The sequence below is a fragment of the Dama dama genome, chromosome 9, assembly GCF_033118175.1.
Source record: "Dama dama isolate Ldn47 chromosome 9, ASM3311817v1, whole genome shotgun sequence".
NCBI classification, from domain to species: Eukaryota; Metazoa; Chordata; class Mammalia; order Artiodactyla; family Cervidae; genus Dama; species Dama dama.
This window is the reverse complement of record NC_083689.1, coordinates 20,353,930-20,377,652: the sequence shown is the minus strand read 5'-3', so window position 1 is coordinate 20,377,652 and position 23,723 is coordinate 20,353,930. Positions and strand designations below refer to the sequence as shown.

The 23,723-nt window shown below is 49.5% G+C and overlaps 2 long non-coding RNA genes across 3 annotated transcripts; one reads left to right on the top strand and one right to left on the bottom strand.

Moving 5' to 3' along the window:
* Positions 1–447: 447 nt before the first annotated feature.
* Positions 448–23,575, bottom strand: LOC133062009 (uncharacterized). The gene is made up of 3 exons (XR_009694084.1): positions 23,385–23,575; positions 22,464–22,593; positions 448–949 (listed from the first exon to the last, which is right to left on the bottom strand). It is a non-coding gene; the product is annotated as an uncharacterized LOC133062009 (long non-coding RNA).
* LOC133062010 (uncharacterized) lies at positions 11,545–22,436 on the top strand. 2 transcript variants are annotated; one of them, XR_009694085.1, is made up of 3 exons: positions 11,545–11,681; positions 12,786–12,907; positions 18,540–22,436. It is a non-coding gene; the product is annotated as an uncharacterized LOC133062010 (long non-coding RNA). The 2 variants fall into 2 exon arrangements; XR_009694086.1 differs by lacking the exon at positions 18,540–22,436 and adding an exon at positions 13,124–13,362.
* Positions 23,576–23,723: the final 148 nt, after the last annotated feature.

Sequence of the window (23,723 nt, the reverse complement as noted above, 5' to 3'; positions counted from 1 at the left end):
TCCTCCTTCTCCTGGCTCCTTTCTTGCTGCACCTCAAGGTGGACCCTGGCTTCCCACAGGCAGGACTCGGGCTGCCTAGAGCAGGGGAGAGCCTTCATCTCTTCTCCCTACTGCCCAGACACCTGTGCCCATGGGGCCTTGACTTCATCCCATTTTTCTCTTCTTCCATACAGTAGGGTGACTTATTGTGTCACAGAGAAGCCTTGTTTTTTGAGAACAGGCAAACCCACAGAAACAGAAAGTAAAATCAGCTGTCACTATAGGCTGGGAGGAGGGGAGAATGGGGATGAGGGTGAAAGGAACGGTATAGATTTCTTTTCGCTCTGAAATTAGATGGTGGTGGTGGTGGAGGGACTCTGTGAATATAGTAAACAGCATGGAATGGTACACTTTCAATGGGTAATGTCTCATGCAAAAAAAAAAAAAAAAACGATATTAAGAAAAGAATTTTATTTGAGCCAGACTGAGGGCTAGCCCAGAAGCCTGCTTCCCAGGTTACTCTGTGAAACTGCTCCAAAGAAGCAGGGTTTTCAGCACAGTTTTGTATCTTGTCAGAACAAAGAATGTTAAACAATTCAGGGAGACATTTCTTCAAGGTCTCAGAACAGACCAGCTCGTTTGAGGCAAGTCAGTATGACCTTGGCACCTGTGAAGCGAGTCTTATTATCAAAGGAGGACCAGCGCTGGCATCCCGGGAAGGACTTTAACCTTTATTTTGGACATGGACATCCTTGACTTCTGGCCAGTGTCCTCTTCTTTAATAATTAAAGCAGATGTACAATGTAGGTTGATAGGCCACAAACAGGCTTTTTTAGCTAGCATCCAATTTAAGTTAACAGGGGACCTCCCTGGTGGTCCAGTGGTTAAGCCACCACGCTCTCAATGCAGGGGACCTGGGGTTCGATCCTTGGTGAGGAATCTCAGATCCCCTCAAGCTGAGAGCCATGGCCTAAAAAGAAGAAGAAGAATAATAAAATTCAAGCTAACTCATGTATTAGCCACAATGGCTTCCCTGTCTCTGTCTCTCTCTATATATATATATTTCTTTAACAGTGCAATATATGCAACTTAAATTTTCCCGAATATTATCTTGCGAATAAGGATCACAATAATGTTCTGGTTTTGGGAGAAAAGCGGGAGCTCCAGGTAACCACGCCAGCAGGCACCCAACCTAGAAGGAGTTTCTTTTTTTCTAGGGTCAGCGTGGTCCAGCTGGAACAGAGGGGTGAGGGTGGGGGCCGCGGGGGTGGAGGAGCAGCAGGTAGCGGGGAAGGGGACGCTGCAGAAACCTCACAGCGGTAACGTCACGTCTGTAACTTTTTATATTCCTTAGCTGTAGACCATTCGGGGCATTTATGACATTCTCTACCCCTTTCTCATCTCTCCAGCTCCACCAGGATGCCCTGGGGCGGGCGGGGGGGGGGGGGCGGGGGCGCACCCTCTCCCTGGGCCCGGTCGCGTGGCTAAATGGGTGAGGCTTGGCGCAGGGGCCGGGCCTTGATGAAAGACACTGAGCGTCGGGGCGGAGCTTTCTGACGGGCTGAGACCAGGGCGGTGCTTACGGACTCACCGGCCGGGAGCCCAGCGGTCCTGCGCCGGTGGTAGCCGCTCCTGGAGTAGGTGAGGCTGGTCCAGGACGCGGTTCCGCGTGGCTGCGGGCTTGGGGACGCGGCGTGGCGGGCCGGGACCAGCCTCCCCGCTAAGGCCCACCGTCCCTGCCTGCCCGGTCGGCGGGCAGCGGCCAAGACGTGGCGTTACCCAGTAGTGGCGGAGGTCCCCGGTGAGCAAGCCCACCTCCCCGCCGCTCACAGTTAGTCCCACCAGCAGCTTTAAAAGGGAGCAAGGGCTCTGAGGAGCCAGCACGCAGGGCAGGCAGGGGTTTTTGCACTCAAGTGTCTGAGCGGCGGACAAGATGCTTCAGGACTAAGGGCCCTGGGTGGAGACCTGGAGTTCGGAGGACTGCAGTTGCTGATTGTGGGGCCAGACCTCCACGGTCAGGGCTCAGGTGACAAAGCGGAGGCCTGTGTTCCCGCAGCTCCTGGAGGTGGTCAGGGTCAACTGTCTCCAGGGAGGGGACCCTCTTCTCCGCATGTGTGAACACAGTGCAGAGGACAAAGCCGCCTCCTGCTCCCCAGCCCCGAGCTCTGAGCATGAGGCCGTTGTGGGTCACCGCCAGCCTGCAGCTGAGCCAAATTCAGGGACTGACCACACCCCAGGGCCTGCAGGGCAGGATGCAATGCAGGGTGAGGGGAAGGGGGCAGGGGCACAGCTCAGCGCACCTCTCGGATGGCCATACTGCAGAATGGGGCAGCCAGGTGGCTGGGTGAGGGGAAATACCAACCACTGCCTTTGGAGTGAGCTCCTCTGGGGGGTTCTGGGTACCTGGCTCGCTCTCATTTCTCTGCTGGAGGACCTCCCAGGTGCTCATAACAGTTGACAAATATTACAGAGAAGGAGACAGGGTCTGAGAGGCCCTTTTTCACCCTTTTTATTTTTTATTCTTTGGCCAGGAAAACCCGACTTTTATTTCTTAAATACTGTGAAGAAAGGGGGACATCTACTAATGGGGGAAGGCCACTGAACAGAGACCTGGGGCTCATCAGGAAGGATCCTGGGTGGCGGGCCTCCTGCAGTTGCTCTTGCATCACACCTCCACCTCTACCGCCCCATGCTGCCTACCGCCCTCCTGAACCTCTGGTACCTCCAGGTCCTGGTTCAGGTGGCCTCTGAGAGAAGCCACTGGGATGCCATCCCCACCCCACCCCCCACCATCCTGACTCCACACACCAGACCCTGGGTATCCTGTCTGCCAGGCCTGGGCTGCTGTTGTACCCAGCTGCCTCTCACTCTGGTCCAGATGCACAGTGGTTGCTAGGCAACTGGAGGAAGGAAGGAAAAGTGCTATTTTTTTTTTTTAAAGGATGGCTTGCAAGCCTCTGGCCTGACTTTCAGGGACTTAGTTCCCTGTGTGACCCATTTTACTGTGTTCCCCGTGTGGTTGGCCTGCCTCCTGCAAAGTCAGATTTGAAGGGCTTCCCTCCCCGGACTGACCAGCTGCCTGTGTTCCAGGGGACCTGCGCAGGGAACTCAGGCTACCACCACTGGTCGTGGCCTCAATCCTTGTGTTTCTCCTGCACCTACTGAACATGCGGGGGCTGGGCCAGCTGGGGCAGGGGTGATGTGGAAAGGGAGGGCGTTGAGTCCTGAGGAGAGGGTCCCATAGGGGTATGAGTCCCTCTTTGAAGATGCTGGGGCTTCCCTGATAGCTCAGTTGGTAAAGAAACTGCCTGCAATGCAGGAGACCCCAGTTCGATTCCTGGATCAGGAAAATCTGCTGGAGAAGGGATAGGCTACCTACTTCAGTATTCTTGGGCTTCCCTTGTGGCTCAGCTGGTAAAGAATCCACCTGCAATGCTGGGGACCTGGGTTCGATCCCTGGGTTGGAAAGATTGCTTGGAGAAGGGAAAGGCTACCCACTCCAGTATTCTGGCCTGGAGAATTCCATGGGGTCGCAGAATTGAATACAAATGAGCAATTTTCACTTTGAGGATGCTGAGCTCCACTCAGCCCTTCCACACAGTTATCTGGGCACCTGTTATATACCAACCACATTCTCAGGGGTGACTGGAGTGAGCAAGCAGATGTCTCCTAGCCAGGAAAGGCGACGGCAATGTCACTGATCCTCATTAAACACCTGTTTGGGGCCATTTGTTATTCATTCAACAAACAGGTGGTGAGCACCTACTGTATGCCAGGCACTAGGTTGGGTGCCCTGGGTAAGCAGTGCAGAGCAGACAGGTAGCAAGTTATGAAGCAAGATCCTTGGATACAAGCATCACTGTTTCAAATCTGGAGGTGGCAGGAAGATGCTGGGGGTGGGTTAGCCTCCTCTACAGAGAGTGGCTTGAGGTGACAGAAAATGCTATGGGATTAATATTTATCCCCACTGGACAGGGGAAAAAAACAATCATCTGAGGTCCAGAGAGGTTAAGTTACCTGACTAAGTAAGTGGCAGCCAGATTCCAAGTTGAGGTCTGACTCCTTCATTACACATATACTTTTTGGGAACTGTATTATGCATGTCTTTTTTTTTTTTTTTTTAAGTAATGTATTTTGTTTAACCCTATCTATCCAAGATAATGGGCTTCCCTGGTGGCTCAGTGGTAAAGAATCCACCTGCCAATGCAGGAGATGCAGGTTTGATCTCTGGGTTGGAAAGATCCCCTGGAGGAGGAATGGCAACCCACTCCAGTATTCCTGCCTGGGGAAATCCCATGGACAGAAGGAGCCTGGCGGGCTACAGTTCATGGGGTTGCAAAAGAGACATGACTTAGCGACTAAACAACAACAACAAGCCAAGATAATATCATTTCAACATGCAATCAAAAAAATGACTTATGAGATATTTTCCCTTTTTTGCATAATAAGTGTTCAAAACATGGCTTATTGAAAAATTTCAGTACACTTCAAGTGCTGAATAGCCACATGTGGCTGGTGTCTGTCTTATTGGACACTGCATTTCCAGCCACAGATCACAGTCAATTCAAAATTTTACATTGCTTCTTTTCTTTCATTTTCTATTGATATTTTTTTAAAGGGCAGTTTAATTTTCCCAGCAAAATTGAAGAGAAGGTACAGAGATTTCCCATACATCCCCTGCCCCACATTATCAACAGCCTACATCTCAGAGGTGTGTTTGTTACTGGCAATGAACCTACAATGACCACTACCATCCTACCATCACCATCATCCAAAGTCCAGAGTCTGCATTCGGGTTCACGCCTGCTGTTGTACATTCCATGTGCTCAGTCACTCCAGTCGTGTCCGACTCTTTGCGGCCTCATGGACTGTAGCCCACCAGGCTCCTCTGTCCATGGGATTTTCCAGGCAAGGATAGGAGAATGGGTTACCACGCCCTCCTCCAGGGGATCTTCCCAACCAAAGGATCAAACTTGCATCTGCATTGGCAGGTGGATTCTTTACCACGACCGCCACCTGGGAAGCCCTTGTACATTCTACATGTTTGGACAAAATGTATAATGACGTATCCACCATTATGGTGTTATACAGAATATTTCACTGCTTTAAAAAACCCTCTAGGCTCCCAGCATGTCTCTTTTATTCTGATGTTTTGACAGCTGGGAACTTGCTGATCCTGAAGGTACTACCTCTCCTAGGGCTAGCAGATTCCCAGAGACAGTAAATGGCTTCCTTTCAAAGGCACCTTTCATATGCAAACCAGCCAGTCCACAGCTTATATCCTAACCCCCTCCTCTATCAGGCTCCCGCACTCAGGGTCACTATTCTCCAGCCCGGGTCACCCCAGGGCCTGCTGAAATGATTCAAACTAGCTAGTCCTAAGCCTGCTTACCCAGCCTCACTCAACCCTTCCCAGGGAAATCACAATAAGGGGGACTTCCCTGGTGATCCAGTAGTTAAAAATCTGTCTGCCAATGTCGGGGACATGGGTTCTGTCCCTAGTCTGGGAAGATCCGACATGTTGAGGAGCAACTAAGCCCACATGTTACAACTACTGAGCCTGTGCTCTAGAGCCCGTGAGTGGTAATTACTGAAGCCGGTGTGCCTAGGGCCCATGCTCTGTGCATCAAGAGAAGCCACAGCAATGAGAAGCCTGTGCACTGCAACGATGAGTAGCCCCTGCTTGCTGCAACTAAATAAAGCCCGTGCATGGCATCAAAGACCCAGCACAACCAAAAGCTGATTAATATTTTAAAAAATTATAGAGAAGACAGTTTGCTGCTCATAGATCCCAAGAGGAGGGGGCATAACACACCATGCGGGGAAACTTGGGGAAGCACCAGGGTCAGTAGGCAGACAGAAGGAGCAAGGAGAAAGCAGGGCACGAGCCTTTCTTGTGGCTTCCCTGGGGAAGGCCAAGCCAGGCAGGGTAAGAGATTTGGGGCTGGCCAGTTTGAACACTCTTGGCTGGCCCCAGGGGTGGAGAGGCTCTCCCTGGTTGTCTGGTATACCTCTCCCTGGGGGAACTAAGGAAGGGGGATTTTGCTTCCCAGGAGTGTGAGAGCCTGACAACAGAGTTGGCTGGAGTCTGAGCTCTGGATTGGTTGCCCTGCATCTGAAAGGCTCGCTCCCAGTTACCTGCTCTCTCTAGGGATTGCTCTAAGGGCAGTCTGTCCCAGATCAGCAAGGCTGGCAGATGTTAAAACATTATAAGACCCAGAAAATAAAACCCATGATGAGAATGCTCATCACCTCTCTCATCACCTGTCATCCCCTCTTGCCTGTTTCACAGTAACTCCTTTTTGGCAGTGGATGAATGCCAAGGACGGCCTTCAAGTCTCTCTGGTGTCTCTCACTCTCCTGCCTCACTGCCCCCCATCACCTCCCACTCTTGGACTCCTGCCCTGGCTCCCACTGAAGCCTAACAGTGGCCCCTTGCCACCCCTCCCCTAAGACTGTCGCCTCCTTTGGCTTCAGAGACACAACCCATTTTGTGTCGATCGTCATCGCTGTGTCAAGAGCGTTTTCCCAAGTTTTCGGCCCTGGTCCCTTTTGGAAAGGGCTGAGGCCACACAAACACTGTGTTGGGATTCTAGCTGCTGACAGAGGCTTCGATGTGCCTCAAAGATCATATGTCTGTTTGGCTGTGAACTTCTGCAACTCAAGACTCGCTTTCCCTTTGAAGTAAGTAAGTTCAGTCGCTCAGTCGTGTCAGACCCTTTGCAACCCCATAGACTGCAACACGCCAGGCTTCCCTGTCCATCACCAGCTTCTGGAGCTTACTCAAAATCATGTCCATTGAGTCTGTGATGCCATCCAACAATCTCATCCTCTGTTGTCCCCTTCTCCTCCTGCCTTCAATCTTTCCCAGCATCAGGGTCTTTTCCAGTGAGTCAGTTCTTCGAATCAGGTGGCCAAAGGATTGGAGTTTCAGCTTCAGCATCAGTCCTTCCAATGAATATTCAGGACTGATTTCCTCTAGGATTGACTGGTTGGATCTCCTTGCTGTCCAAGGGACTCTCAAGAGTCTTCTCCAACACCACAGTTCAAAAGCATCAATTTTTCAGCACTCAGCTTTCTTTATAGTCCAACTCTCACATCCATACATGACTACTGGAAAAAAACCATAGCTTTGACTGGATAGACCTTTGTCAGCAAAGTAAACAGTGGCCTCTTGACCTTTGTCTTTGCTTTTTAATATGTTGCCTAGGTTTGTCATAGCTTTTCTTGCAAGGAGCAAGCATCTTTTAATTTCATGGCTGCAGTCACCATCTGCAGTGATTTTGGAGCCCAGGAAAATAGTCTGTCACTGTTTCCATTTTTTCCCCATCTATTTGCCATGAAGTAATGGGATCAGATGCCATGATCTTTGTTTTTTGAGTGTCGAGTTTTAAGCCAGCTTTTTCACTCTTCTCTTTCACTTTCCTCAAGAGACTCTTTAGTTCTTTTTCGCTTTCTGCCATAAGGGTGGTGTCATCTGCATATCTGAGATTATTGATGTTTCTCCTGGCAATCTTGATTACAGCTTGTGCTTCATCCAGCCCAGCATTTTGCATGATATACTCTGCACATAAGTTAAATAAGCAGTGTGACAATATACAGCCTTGAAGTACTCCTTTCCCAATTTGGAACCAGTGTGTTGTTCCATGTCCAGTTCTATCTGTTGCTTCTTTACCTGCATACAGATTTCTCAGGAGGCAGGTCAGGTGGTCTGGTATTCTCATCTCTTTAAGAATTTTTCACAGTTTGTTGTGATCCACACAAAGGCTTTGGCATAGTCAATAAAGCAGAAGTAGATGTTTTTCTGGAACTCTTGCTTTTTCTATGATCCAGCGGATGTTGGCAACTACCTCTGCCTTTTCTAAATCCAGCTTGAACATCTGGAAGTTCTCAGTTCATGTACTGTTGTTAGCCAGGCTTGGAGAATTTCGAGCATTACTTTGCTAGCAACATCCGATGGATGATCAAAAAAGCGAGAGAGTTCCAGAAAAACATCTACTTCTGCTTTATTGACTATGCCAAAGTCTTTGATTGTGTGGATCACAACAAACTGTGAAAAATTCTTAAAGAGATGACCAGACCACCTGACCTGCCTCCTGAGAAATCTGTATGCAGGTCAAGAAGCAACAGTTAGAACCGGACATGGAACCACAAATTGGTTCTGAATCAGGAAAGGAGTACATCAAGGCTGTATATTGTCACACTGCTTATTTAACTTATATGCAGAGTACATCATGAGAAATGCTGGACTGGATGAAGCACAAGCTGTAATCAAGATTGCCAGGAAAAATATCAATAATCTCAGATATGCAGATGACACCACACTTATGGCAGAAAGCAAAAAAGAACTAAAGAGCCTCTTGATGAAAGTGATAGAAAAGAGTGAAAAAGTTGGCTTAAAACTCAATATTCAGAAAACTAAGATCATGGCATCTGGTCCTGTCACTTCATGGTAAATAGATGGGGAAACACTGGAAACAGTGACAGACTTTATTTTTTTGGGGCTCCAAAATCACTGCAGATGGTGACTGCAGCCATGAGATTAAAAGATGCTTGCTCCTTGGAAGAAAAGTTATGATCAACCTAGACAGCACATTAAAATGCAGAGACATTACTTTGCCAACAAAGTTCCATCTAGTCAAAGCTTTGGTTTCTCCAGTAGTCATGTATGGATGTGAGAGTTGGACCATAAAGAAAGCTGAACGCCGAAGAATTGATGCTTTTGAACTGTGGTGTTGGAGAAGACTCTTAAGAGTCCCTTGGACAGCAAGGAGATCCAACCAGTCCATCCTAAAGGAAATTAGTCCTGAATTGTCATTGGAAGGACTGATGCTGAAGCTGAAATTCCAATCCTTTGGCCACCTGATTCGAAGAACCAACTCACTGGAAAAGACCCTGATGCTGGGAAAGATTGAAGGCAGGAGGAGAAGGGGACAACAGAGGATGAGATTGTTGGATGGCATCACAGACTCAATGGACATGATTTTGAGTGGAGGTGGTGATGGACAGGGAAGCCTGGCTTACTGAAGTCCATGGGGTTTCAAAGAGTCGGACACAACTGAGCAACCTAACTGAACTGAACTTGCTAGTGTGTGAGATGAGTGCAATTTTGCGGTAGTTTGAACATTCTTTGGCATTGCCTTTCTCTGGATTGGAATGAAAACTGACCTTTTCCAGTCCGGTGGCCATTGCTGAGTTTTCCAAATTTGCTGGCATATTGAGTGCAGCACTTTAATAGCATCGTGTTTTAGGAAGTGAAATAGCTCAGCTGGAATTCCATCACCTCTACTAGCTTTGTTTGTGGTGATGATACTTAAGGCCCACTTGACTTCACATTCCAGAATGTCTGGCTCTAGGTGTGATCACACCATCATGGTTATCTGGGCCATTAAGATCTTTTTGGTATAGTTCTTCTGTGTATTCTTGCCACCTCTTCTTAATATCTTCTGCTTCTGGAAGGTCCATACTGTTTCCCTTTGAGGTTGGCTGTAAAAATCAGAAAAGTCTTCTCCTAGCGAGAAGGGAAAAGAATTGGCCAAGGACATGTTGGAGAACATGGGAAGCCTTTCAAAGTCAGCTATGAGAAGCAAAGATTGTGACTTTGGGGGCTTTATGTGCATAACTTTCTTAATTTGCAGAAAAAAACTGGTCATTGTGTCTGTTTCTCCATCCCAGTGTTCTAAGCCTGAGAAGGTCTGGTCCACCCTAGCCTTGACTCCCAGTATTCTCCTAAGTCACAGCAGGGGTGGAAGTCCTGGAATCAAGGTGCTGACAGGGCAGTTCCTTCTGGAAGGCTCTCATGGAGAATCAGTTTCCAGGCCTTTTCCAAGTTTCTCACAGCTACCTGCATCCCTTGGCTTGTGGCCCCTTCCTCCATCTTCAAACCCAGCAGTGTGACCTCTCCTAACCTGTCTCTGACCTCTGTTTCTGTCATCACATCTCCTTCTCTGACCTGCACCCTCCTGCCTCCCTTTCATAAGAACCCCTGTGATTAACGCTGGCCCATCCTGATAGTGCAGGATCACCTCTCATGTCCAGAGCCTCAACTTGACCAACCTGAGAGTCTCCTTGCTGTGCAGTATCATGTATCCCCAGGTTCTGGGCATCAGGACATGACATCCTGGGGGAAGGGAATTCTGTTGCCTCCCACAGCACTCATGGGGGGCAAACTCCTAAGGGAGGGCAGGGAACACCCCTCAGGGGAAGTGATGTGCAGACTTGAGGCAGGAGACGGATGGGCCCCAGGCTGAGCAGCCAGAGTTTGTCCCTGGTGGACTGAAACTCCAGAATAGCAGAAGCAAGAGAGAAGCTGGGCCCTGTCCAAGTAAAAGACCACACATTCCTCATTTTCAAAATCAAGGAGACCTTCCCAACTATGCATGCACAGAATGGCTCCTTGGATGTCAAAAGAGAGAAGGCACCACTTCGTAGTAAGTGATGTCAGCCTACCCATAGGCCTCTTTGCTGGAATCCATCTTGGCTAAGAGATGTGCACGCACACACAGGAGGACACTGAGATCACCCAATATGGGCTCAGAACCAGACAAAGCAAGATGACTGGCCAGAGGAAACCCAGAAGAATGCCCTACAAAAGTGATTCAAATTAGCACAAGGGCGTGAGTCTCTCTCCAAGCCCACCTGTGTGTGTATCCACATGTATCCCTTTTTCCTCCTAATAAGCACTTCACTTGTTTCACTACTTTCTGTCTCTATGTGAAAATTCGTTTCTGCACCGCTGATGGGCAGGGTCTTGTCAGCGGCCACTGGTCCTTGGTGCACTGGTGGCTAGGATTCAGTGTTCTCACTGCTGAGCCAGACTTCATCCTCTGGCTGGGAACTGAAATCCTGCTTCAAGCTGCTGCAGGCTGAGGTCACCCGAGATCAGGCTCAGTTCTGGAAGGCGGCAGGAAGGGAGGGTGGGTGGGGGAACAGAGAACAACAGGCAGAGGGAACCAGACACATAAAACAGCAGGCTCCCTGAATACCTGACCCAGATGTGACCTGAGGGCCCTTAACCTGAGCACAGGAAGCCAGTGGAGAGGCCACCTGCCCAAGTCTGGACAGAGAAGACGTTGTCACAGTTGTGGGCGGGGGGCGGCTGAGGAGGCAGAGATGCTGCTACAGATGCTACAAGGCATGGTCCTCTCCACCAGGAAGACTCCTCTGGACCCAGTGTCAGGGAGGAGCCCTGCTGTGGCCACTTTCTGGTCCTGTCTGTCCAGACCCAGAGGAGCTTCTCCCCTTCTCCCCCCATGGAGGGTTTCTATTCAGTAACCTTTGGCCTGTCTACCCCTGCCTCACCTTTCTAGGGAAAAGCAGTTTCTGGTTCCTCCTGACCCTTGGCCCGCCCTGGATCAGAAGCCCATGTGAGGGTTGAACACTCCTAACTCTGGAATGTGAGGCCCGGCGAGTGAGAGGGACACAGAGCTGGGGAGCAGTGCTTCCTCCCCACCCCCCGTCACTCCCCACCCTCCAGCCAGCCCCGATCTGCTCAGGCCTTTGGTCCCTGCTGCACCGGGAAGGGCAGGGAGGCAGGCAGTGTGCTGAGGATGCTGGATCGGTCACCGGATGGGGAACGAGCCAGTTCACCCACGGCACAGCGGACAGGAGGTGATGGGGCTTTTGACAGGAGGAGGGGTGAGTTGGGGCTGGGGTGCCCCCTCCAGCTCCTTATTGCCACCCCCCCACCCGGCTGTGCTCAGGTTGGTAACATCCCTTAACTATGGGCCCCTGGAGTCTGACAGGTCCTCCTTGGGTCAGGGCAGGAGTGGGTGCCCATCTCACACACTGCAGAGAGGACCCCAGTTTGGGTGGCCTGATTGGGGGAGGATGGGGACAGGGTGGGCTCTGCCAAGACACGGTAAGCCTGGGCTGGTGTCTTACTGCCGTGGGCCCTTGAGAGGTTGACTGCTGGTTCACTAGGTCAGCAGAACTTTGACACCTACTGGGTGCTGGAGATGAGGGGGGGCGGCAGGGCTTGCGTTTGCTGACTGCTTGTGGCTCAGCTGGTAAAGAATCCATTTGCAATGTGGGAGACCTGGGTTTGATCCCTGGGTTGGGAAGATCCCCTAGAGAAGGGAAAGGCTACCCACTCCAGTATTCTGGCCTGGAGAATTCCATGGACTGTATAGTCCACGGGGTCGCAAAGAGTTGGACGTGACTGAATGACTCTCACTTTCACTTAACCAGACCGTGTGCTGGAACAGGCCTAGTGATTGCGCTTGTGGGAGAAAGGACCAGAGGTTGCAGGGGCAGAGGGCTGCGGGGACCTGGGTAAAAAAAGGCCCAGTGCGTCAGCACGACGGCTCGGAGAAGCGGAGGCGGGGGTGGCGAGCGCGTGTTCAGGGGGACTTCCTAGGGGGAGTCCAGGAAAATCCCTACTCCTGGGGGAAAGCAGGGGCTGGTCTGGGGAGATGAACCAGCCCCCCTATCCCCGCCCCACTGACCAGCCTCTGAGGCTGGACTCCTGAGACCTGGCTTCCCATCTTCCCACTGGAGCTCCAGGTCTGCTCTATCCACCAGAAAATAGGGAGCCCATACCCCAGAATTCCCATGACCTGTGGAAGACTGGGCAGTGTCGGTATGAGATGGGGGTCATCCGAGCTCCCCGCCCACACCCAGGGTGGTTATGGCAGAATCACATGCTCCCCAGGCTGAACTCTGTCCTCCCTAAAATCCGTATGTTGAAGCCTTTACCTAAATCTTTGGTTTTAGGACCTTTAAAGAGGTATTGGAGTTAAATACGAGGTTGTGAGGGTGGGCCCTAATCCAGTTTGACTGGTGTCTTTTTATGGTGGGGAAATTAGGGACACAGAGGGAAGGCCACATTGAGGATGCGGGGAGAAGACGGCCATCTGCAAGCTAAGGAGAGAGGCCTCAGAATGAAGCCAACCTTGATCTTGGACTTCCTGCCTCCAGGACTGAGGAAGTGAGTTTCTGTTGCTTAAGCCCTGGCCTGTGCTTTGTTTTGGCAGCCCCAGTAAACTCACACTCGCAGGGCGCCCTTGAGGAAGGCAACAGCCCATCACCGGGTGCCTGGGGACGGGGTGGGAACAAGGTGAACATGGGCCCTGTTTCCTCCCTCTCCCATGTGAACCTGAAGCCATCACTTCGGTATTTATTTATATTTATTTGGCCACACCAGGTCTTAGTTGCAGCATGCGGGATCTCCGATCTTTGTTGCAGCATGAGAACTCAGTCGTGGCATGTGGGAATCTAGTTCCCTAACTAAGGATTAAACCTGGGCCCTGCATTGTAAGCATGGAGTCTTAGCCACTGGACACCAGAGAAGTGCCAATATTTTTTTTATTTTATTTTTTAATTAAAAAAGTTTCTTTTGGCATGTGGGATCCAAGTTCCTAGACCAAAGATCGAACCTGTGTACCCTGCATAGCAAGCACAAAGCCTTAACCACTGGGCTGCCAGGGAAGTCCCTGAAGCCCTCATTTTAACCATACCACTGAGGATGCCCACTCCCCTCCATGCTCAAGCATCTTAAGCCGCTGGACCCTGGCTGGATGGAGGGATAGAAGTAACACCCCAAAGATGCCACAGTGAACCCACAACCCCCCACCGCAGCTGGGTACTCCTTCCCCAGAGTGATCCATGCAAACCATCTCCCCAGCCCCCACCCTGCTCTCATCTGCATTCTGCTCAGTCCATCTAACAGGACCCAACTCAGAGGCTTATGATGAGGATGAAACTGCCTCCGCACAGGGCTTGGCCCACACTCAGGAGGCGCGCTTACTCCACGTGGTCGCAGGCCTCCTGCCCGGTTCTAGAGCAGTTCCCAAGCCAGCCGCCAACACTGGGCATTCAGATCACTGCCAACCTTTCACTCTTTAAAGGCTGTAAGAACAGCCCTTCCACTGGGGGCTCAGGACACTTGGTGGTGGTTTAACCACAGGGTCAGACCATGAACCTCGTAAGATGCTGGGGAAGTAGCTTCTGAAGGTTTTGTAATTTTCTGGTAACCCCAGCTACCACCCTGAGGAGCCAGTGTCCAGGTTCTGGCAGCACTAGAATGGTCTTCGCCTTAATCAGCCCTCACCCAAGGGCTGTTCTGAGGTTTGTCGACTCTTTCTTCCCTGGTGAACTGTTTCTGATCTTTGCTCCTTGAGTTCTTATCGATTTGTGTGAGCTTTTAATAGCTGATAACACACCTGGCTTGTTCCCCTGGTACAACTCACTCTTAACCACGCACGATCAGAGGTTACCCTGTGTGGAGGGCTCCCAGAGATGCTGCTGGCAGTGCTTTTGAACTTTTCATCTGGGGAGCTGGGTGGTTTGAGGGTTTCCTGCTACATGGAATGTGGGAGTTACAGGGTGGGGCAGAGGCCCGTAATGGGCTCACCCTTGGGACCCTTGCCCCTGCACATTGGGGCAGGTGGGAGGCACCTTGGCAAACCCAAGGGGCCCTGCCTGCTTCCCATGGGATGCTGGACGAGGAGCAGGGCTGGAGAACGGTCACAGCCAACTAAGCACCTGCCAATGACTGACAGGCATGAAGTCTCCAACTCATTTACAAAGAAAAGATTGAGGAAAACAGTCTGACAGTTTTTCATAAAGTTACTCTGTCAGCCAGCCACTCTAGTCCTAGATATCTACCCAAGAGAAATGATAACATACATCCCATCAGAAACTAGTCTACAAATGTTCACAGCAGCATGATTCACTGAAGCCACAAGGTAGAAACAGCCCCCAAAATGTCCATCAATGGATGAATGGATCAACATGTGGTCCAGCCACACACCGTGGAATATCATTCAGCCCTGAAAATGAATGAGGCACTAAATCACGCTACAACAGAAACAAGCTTTGAAGACATGATGTTCAGACACAAAAGGCCACATATTGTATGAGTCTATTCATATAAAGTGATCAGAACAGGCAAATTCATGCAGTCAGAAAATGGACTAGTGGTTGCCAGGGGCTGGGGGAGGGACTGCAAAAGGACATGAATGAATGATGTTAGTCACTCAGTTGTATCCAACTCTTTACAACCCCACGGTCTATAGCCCGCCAGACTCTCTGTCCATGGGATTCTCCAGGCAAGAATACTGGAGTGGGCTGCCATTTCCTCTTCCAGGGGATCTTCCTGACGCAGGGATCAAACTCAGATCTCCTGCACTATACGCCAGTGGTATATGCCACTGTCTGAGCCACCCGGGAAGCCCAAAGGGCATGGGGGTTCCTTTAAAAAAATTAATTTTTTATTTGGCTGCACCAGATCTTAGTTGTGGCGTGTAGGATCTTTAGTTGCAGCATGTGGAAATCTCATTCTCTGACCAGGGATCAAACCCTGGGCCCGATGCATTGGGAGCTTGGAGTCTTAGCTACTGGACTACCAGGGAAGTCCTGGGCTTCCTTTCTGGAGTGATCAAAATGTGCTGGAATAAGGTGGTGGGGAGGTTTGTGCAACTTTGTGGATATACTGGAAACTACTGAATTTCTGCTTAATTTTTTTTTAAAGAAGTACTGCAAAAAGCCCAACAGATACATGTAAAACATGTAGAGACAGGTCAAGGAGAACCCATACGGCATGAAAAATAACAGCTGGATTTAAAGGAAAATAGAAATCTTAAAAATGAAAAAAAGTGACACAGTGGCTACTTCCCGGTCACTGGCAGGAATGAGGTGGGTGAAGTGACAGGAGAAGTGAAAGTGATCACTGTCAATAGTGACCCTCGGAATTGGAGTCACAGGGCCTGTTCTAACCTTTGATACGATGGGAGATAAAATGCCACTGCTGCTCTTGCTGGAAGAATGCCCAGTGGAAGAGGCATGGGTCAGATCTAGAAAGGTAGAAAGGTAATTCTGGGAACCAGCACTCACCAAGCTCACTCAGGTCACTGACCCATGTGATCTTGCGCCGTGGTGTGTGGGGAGCTTGCCTTGCAGATGAGCAGGGGACTCCTCCCTTCCTGTTCTCCCAGGCATTGAGCATAGAATCTCCTTTGTGGGCCTGTGCCAGGGTGGTCGCCCTGGGCCTCAGCTGCCCTGCTCAATGTGTGTCCTCGAGGTGGCAGTGTCCCTCATCTTTTACAAATAAACAGAGGCTCGGGAGGTTATCACATGGCAGTTCCTGGATGTAAGCTCTGTGCCCGCTCCAGGTCAGGTTCTCTCGGTCAGAAATGTGTACGAGCAGGAAGCACGGGGGACCCGCGCCTGGAAGGAACCCCTGGCTACCCATTCCTCCAACTCTGGAGTAATCAGGGCCATGAACTCCAATGGGGTTGCCCACTGAAAACAAACTCAACCGTCCACAGAGAAGTCGATATAGCTTCCTGGTTTTTTCCATCACTCACTGACTCAGCACTAGTAATGGAATCAGACTGAAGTTTGGCCCCCAAAGAGCTCCACTGCTGTAAGGCCCTTTAGGTGTGGCCAGGCTGCCAGGCTTCTATCCTCAGGATGGGTGATCCGCTTCAATGCTTCAGCTCTGTTTGGGGGCTGACCAGTGAATGGCTGCCCTGACAACAAAACCTATTACTTTTCTTTTTTGTCTGAGCTATGAGGCAAGTGGGATCTTAGTTCTACGACCGGGGATGAAAACTGTGCCCACTGCACTGGAAGCACGGAGTCTCAACCACTGGACCACCAGGGAAGTCCCTAAACTCACTTCTATGTCCCCAAAATAGCCCCCACCCACACTGTGAGCCCTGAAAGTGGTCCAGGTGTTACGGCTTCCCCATTGCTGTGCCTAATAACTGGGCTACCGCCTTGCCCACACCTGACTGTCTCCAAGTCCTGGTGATCCCACTTCTAAGACACTAGGAATCCTCCTCTCCACATCCTGCCCTACACCAGCTCCCTCAGCTCTCCCCAGGGCTGTCTTCATAGCCCCCACCCACTCTTTTGAACCACCCCCTCTTCTGAAGTATGCATTCCATGATTGCCTCTGGGGCCCTCCTTCTAACAAATCAGCAAAGAATCACTTTAAGTGTCTCATTTAAAATGCTCTTTGGCTAGGGACTTCTCTGGTGGTCCAGCGGTTAAAACACCACACTTCTACTGCAGGAGGCACAGGTTTGACCCCTGCTCTGGGAGCTAAGATCCCACATGCTTTGTGGCCAGAAAACCAAATCATAAAACAGAAGCAATACTGTAACAAGTTTAATAAAGACTTTTAAAAAACTGGTCCACATCAAAAACTACATATATTTAAAAAAAAAAATAAAAAATTCTCTCTGGCTGAAAGATTCTTTCAGCTGCCCATTGCTTATGGCAGGAGCACCGGGGCCCTGTGACTGCTCTATTAAGTTACCACAACCTTGGTGGCTTAAAGCAAGGCACATTTATCATTCGACAGTCCTGGCAGTCACAAGTCCAAAGTCAGTCTTATCGGGCTAAGATCAAGGCACTGGCAAGGCTGCCGTCCTGGAAGTTGGAGGAGAGAATCAGTTTTCTGGCCACTAGAGGCCGTCCGCATTCTGTGGCTCGTGGCCACCTCCTCCAACCTCAGAGACATCAATGGCATCACTGTCCTCTCTTTGTAGTGTCACATCTTCTCTGTCCCTCCTGCCTCCCTCTCATAAGAATCTCTGTGATGATGTTGGTCTCATACAGATAACCCACGATTGCCTGCCCATCTCCAGATCCTCAACTTAATCCCATCTGCAGAGTCCCTTCTCCTAGGTAAGGGGACATCTTCACAGGGTCGTAGAGACCGCTGGTATTCTGCCCACCACAGCAAGACCAGCCTACTTTTTCTGAAAAGGGCCCCGCAGTAAATCTTTTAGGCTTTGTGGGCCATCTGGTCTCTATTGCCAAGACTGCACAATTTTCAGAGCTCAATGCAAGATAAAAATATGGGGCTCCTTCATTCACAAGGTTAAGAATTTCAGATCAGTGACGGCAGAAGTGTAGAGCCCCCCCTCCCCAATCTGAGCAAGTCTGTGTCTGCTCCTGCAACCTGAAAGCGGCCATGGGCCACACACAGATGATGGGCGTGGGCATGGGACCAGCAAACATGATGGATGCTGAAGTTGCACTTTCCCATGTCACAAAATGTTATTCTTTTGTTTTTTTTCCAACCATTTAGAAATATAAGATTTCCCATGCTTCCAATGCAGGGGACACAGGTTCCCTGGTTGGGGAACTAAGATCCCACGTGCCCTGTGGTGCAGCCAAAAAATTAAATAAGATAAGTAAAATAAAAATGTAAACATCATTTGTAGCTCACAGGCTGTGTAAAAAAAAGGTGTGGGTGGAATTAGGCTGCAGTCAGCTGGCTCCTCATCTGCAGGATGAAATCCCAACTTCTCTGCCTGACTCTCTAGGGCCCTTGACAGCCAGAGACAGACACCCTGACAGTCCTATCTCGTCATCTTCTTTCCTTGAGACACCTACTGCTTCCTGGACCCTCCTCACGGGCAAAGCTGCACCTGTGCTCCAGCTGGTCCATGTGTGGAAGCCCCATCTCCCCCTCCTCTGGCTGGCAGACCCTGGCTCCTGCTGCCTTCCAGCCCAGCGCTGCCCTCAGGAAAGACGGCTCTCTGGGCCTGGCCCTTGTCACACTGGCTGGGCTTGCTGTCTACATGTCCTCTTCTTTCTTGCAGCAGCAAGGTCCTCACGAGCAGGAACCCAAACGGAGTCATCCTAATCACATGGACCCTGAGAGCATGTGCTTCGAGGCACAATAAGAACAATCAGGAATTTCAGTGGCTGGAATGTACTCTAACCCTGACCCCTAAGAACCAAAACTATGCTTCTTACTAAAAAACAAAACAAAGAATTCCTATCTCAGGATCAGATCAGGGAAATAAAGATCTCTGAGATCAGGCAGGCTGGACTCAAATGCCTGTCCTTACTAGACATGTGCACCTGGACAAGTCACCTCCCTTGCGCTTAGGACAGGGTCTCAGCTTGCCATGGCCAGTCAAGCCCTGTGTGTCGTGCCCCTTTCAATCCCATGAGTCACTGGCCTTTCCTCAGTGCGCCACGCTCCTGTGGACCTCAGGGCCTTTGTGCTTGCTGCTCCTGCTGCCTGAATCGTCCTGCTCCCCTTCGCCTGGTGACTCACCCTACTGACTGGGCAAGCCTCCCCTGGCTGCCCCTGGGTGAAGTCAGGTCTACCTGTTACACGCTTCGCTGCCACTCTGGACCTCTGCAGGTTGAAATTATTTGTGTCATTTCTTCTTACAATTAATAAGCACTTGATACCAGGTTCTACTTCAGAGATTCTGAAAGTGAGTGATTTCATTTCATTCTCATGGTGCCCTCATAAAGTATCGTAAGCACCCCACTTCGTGGAAGGGGAGGCTGAAGTTCAGAGAAATTAAACAACTCGCCTGAGGTTGCACAGCGATTGAGTGTCAGAGCTCCCCTCCTAAGCCTGTCCTCGCAGGCTGACTCTGAGCTCTGTGAGGGTGGATGCACATCGGGTCGTTGTACGCATCCCCAGGGCTGAGTGCCCAGACCCACTGAATCACAGATGACTGCAAAGCACTGACGACCTAAATGAAACAGCATCGCACTAGCAACAAGCACTCCTAGTGTTCAGATCTTGGTTTCTAATACCATTCTCTAATCAGAGGAACCACACTCGGAGAAACGGCTGCTTCTAAGATTGGGATCAGGAAATACACATGAGAAGAACCTGCAGCATCTTGCAGTGCTAGAAAGTAAGGAAGTCCCCCAGAAAAATCAAACAAGCTAAAAAAAAAAAAAAAAAAAAAAACCACCAAAACACATTGATAGGAGTGTGTCAAAAACCAAAGGTGGGCTTCCCTGGTGGTCCAGTGGAAAAGAATCTGACTGCCAATGCAGGAGACATGGGTTGGACCCCTGGTTTGGGAAGATCCCAAATGCCAAGGAGCAGCTAAGCCTCTAGAGCCTCAACTATTAAGCCCTAAGTACTGAAGGCCGCACACCCTAGAGCCTGTGCTCCAGGACAAGAGAAGTCACTGCAATAAGAAGTCTGTGTGTTGCAACTAGAGAAAAGCCTGCAATGAAGACCCAACACAGCCAAAAATAAATAAATTAAAAACAAAACAAAGGAGCCAACTGAAAGGGCTCCCAGTGGCCAATGCTGGAGCAATTTGAGCAACAAAATAAAGTAGTATTGGTTATAATCCAGAGTATAAATAAATACTCAGGAAGCTATACTGATCTAATTAAATGACTGGATAAACTAATAAACAGGGGGAGAAGAGGTAAGCCTTTCATGCAGAAGGATTCCAAGTAATTTATGTAGATATCCACCCTTAAGGAGAACACACATGTCCACTCTCTATGTGGGCTGCATATAGTGACTTCCTTCCAAAGGAAAAGGGGAAAAGTCACTTTACAATGGAGAAACCTGACAAATACTAAGTCAACCAGGTGATGAAGGCCAATATCAACATGCATAAAGTTGATAGTACATATCCTTTTTTAAAAAAAGAATTCTCTTACTTTCTTTTATTTTGGCCTCACTGCTCCACCTGTGGGATTTTAGTTCCCTGACCAGGGATCAAACCCAGGCCCCCTGAATTGGGGGGAACAGTGTCCTAACCACTGGACCACCAAGGAAGTCCCCAATTGTATGTATCCTTGACATGGCATGATGGAAATGGCCCTTTATCTCTTTGGTCTTCCTCCCTCAAACCCATCATTCCAGGATTACCACAAGAAATATACCAGACAAATGCCAATAGAGGAGTATCCTACCAAATATTTGACCAGGTCTCTCAGAACAATTAAGATTATCAAAATCAAGCAAAGTCAGAGAACCTGCCAAAGCTAAAAGGAGACTAAAGAGACAGGACAACTAAGAGACTGGATCTTAAAAGTTCTCATCACAAGAGGAAAAAAATCTAACTGTGGTGATGGATGTTAATCTTTAACCATCTTATTATGGTGATCATTATGTAATATACACATGCATCAAATCATTATGCTGTATACCCCAAAACCAATGCAATGTTATATATCAATTATCTATCTCTTTTTAGAGAGAGAAGATAACTAAGTGTAATGTGGTATCCTAGATGAGATTCTGGAAGACAAAAAGGACATTAGGTAAAAACAAAGGAAATCAAAACATGAACTAGGTTTGACAAGAATCTATCAGTCATGGTTCATTAAGTATAACAAATGTATCCTACTAATGAAAGATGTTACAAATACAGGAAACTGGATGTGGGTAAAAAGGTAACTGTTTTCTGTGCAATATTTCTGTAAATCTAAAATTCTTCTAAAAAGTAAAGTAAAAAAAAAAGTAAAGTCTACGAATGATAGCAATGATAAAGCATAGATGAATGATCACAATACTTCATTAATCATCATGGTGACAATGACTATAGCTCTCTTCTTACATTGCTATTGTGAGCACTCCGTAGGACCAACATAAAGCATTTAGCATGAGTTATAGCTCAATTCTGGAGAAGGCAATGGCACCCCACTCCAGTACTCTTGCCTGGAAAATCCCACGGACAGAGGAGCCTGGTAGGCTGCAGTCCATGGGGTTGTTAAGAGTCAGACACGGCTGAGCGACTTCACTTTCACTTTTCACTTTCATGGACTGGAGAAGGAAATGGCAACCCACTCCAGTGTTCTTGCCTGGAGAATCCCAGGGATGGGGGAGCCCGGTGGGCTGCTGTCTATGGGGTCGCACAGAGTCGGACACGACTGAAGCGACTTAGCAGCGGCAGCAGCAGCAGCATAGCTCAATTCAGAGCACTGCACTTGTCACCATTCTACGAAATCTATGCCATCCACCATGGAAGCCATGAGCTCTACATGACAAAATTTAAATTAAGTAAAAATTAAATCAATGGAGTTCTTGTGGCAAGAAAACTGGAGTGGTTTGTCATTCCCTCCTCGTTTTGTCAGAACTTTCCACTATGACCCATCCATCTTGGGTGGCCCTGCACAGCATAGCTCAAAGCTTTATTGAGTTAATGCAAGCCCCTTGACCACAACAAAGCTACAATCCATGAAGCTCCAATACTTTGGCCACCTGATGTGAAGAGCAGATTTCACTGGAAAAGACTGATGCTAGGAAAGATTAAAGGCAAAAGGAGAAGGGCGTGGCAGAGGACGAGATGGTTAGATAATATCACTGACTCAATGGACATAAGTTTGAGCAAACTCCAGAAGATAATGATGGACAAGGAAGAGTGGTGTGCTGCAGTCACAGGGGTTGCAAAGAGTCGGACACAACTTAGCAGCTGAACAACAACAACAACAAAAATTAAGTTCATTAAATGCTCAGTTCTTTAGTGCTACCAGCTACATGTCAAGGGCCCAGGAGCCACATAGAGCTCGTGGCTATTAAATTTGGCAGTATTGATTAAAAAAAAATGCCCATGAGCACAGAGTGTTCTGTCGGACAACACTGCACAAAACAATAAACAGCATGATTGTTTGTTCAGTGTTCTTGACTCCTTCGGGTCCTTCTGCAAATCTTACCTTCTCAACCTTCCTGACAGCCCTCTTTCAAACTGCAACCCCCACCCCCACCCCACATACCCCATGCCCAATTTACTTTTCAGTCTTACCACTTGCTGTGGAATCCACTTAATTTCTTTCCTGACTACCCATCTAGTACTATGTGGTTCAATGCTGTAGTCGTTGGTAACCACGGCTCTTGAGCCCTTGAAACACAGCCAGTCCAACTCCAGGTGTGCTCTGAGTGTAAAAGACATACAAAATTTCAAAGGCATATAGAGAAAAGAAAAAAAAAGAAAAAAAAATAACGTAAAAATATCTCATACATTTTTACATTGGCTACAGGCTGAAACAGCATTTTGGACATAAATTGGGTTAAATAAGATCCTTTATTAAAATTAACATCACCTGTTTCTTTCTTTTTTTTTTTTTAACACGGCTACTAGAAATTTTAAATTATGCATATGGCTAACATTTGTGGTTGCCTTAAATTTCTCATGGGCTTCCCTGGTGGCTCAGACGGTAAAGAATCTGCGTGCAATGCAGGAGACCCGGGTTCGATCCCCCGAAGAAAAGAAATGGTAAGCCACTGCAGTATTCTTGCCTGGAGAATCCCCATGGGCGGAGGAGACTGGAGGGCTACAGTCCATGAGGTCACAGAGTCAGACAAGACTGAGCAACTAACACTACATTTCTCATGGACAGCGTCAGTCTAGAATGTCAGCCAAATAGAGGCAGGTATTTTCACCTGTTCGCTGACGATACAGTGATCGGCACATAGTAGGCGGTCAATTAAATTTTAATGAACGGACGTTACGCTGAGCCTCTGGGCACCCGTTAGCTCTAATAATCAACACAGATGGAACACTGACCACGTCCCCAGGTCCGCCTCCTCACTACACCAGATAAGGAAACTGAGTCCGGGCGAGGTGACGTAACCCCAACCCAACGGCACGTAGTGCGGAAACGTCGGGGCCGGGATTCGAACCCCAGTTCTGTCACCGCAGCCCAGGCGCGCTGACCGTTCCTACCTTGCAGATTGGTGACGGCGGCCAAGGCGGCGGCGGGATAAACAGGCGCGAGACACGCACCATGCCCAGGACAAGGGGAGCGGCTCTTCGGCCGCCGCCTCCCGTCGGCCTCCGTGGGCCAGGCCACAGATGGCCCCCTCCGCGGCCATCGCTGGCCACCCGCGTCTCTGCCTGCCGCCGAGCTCTTCGCAGGCGGCGCCAGCCGGAAGTCCCGCCCCCGCCGCGCGCCCCGGGGCGCCGCGACAGCAACGCGGGCCAATGAGAAGCGCGCCGTGGCGGACGCCGGCCAATGGGCGCGCGCGCCGGGGGGGCGTGTCCGGGCCGCGGGCCGGAGCGGGT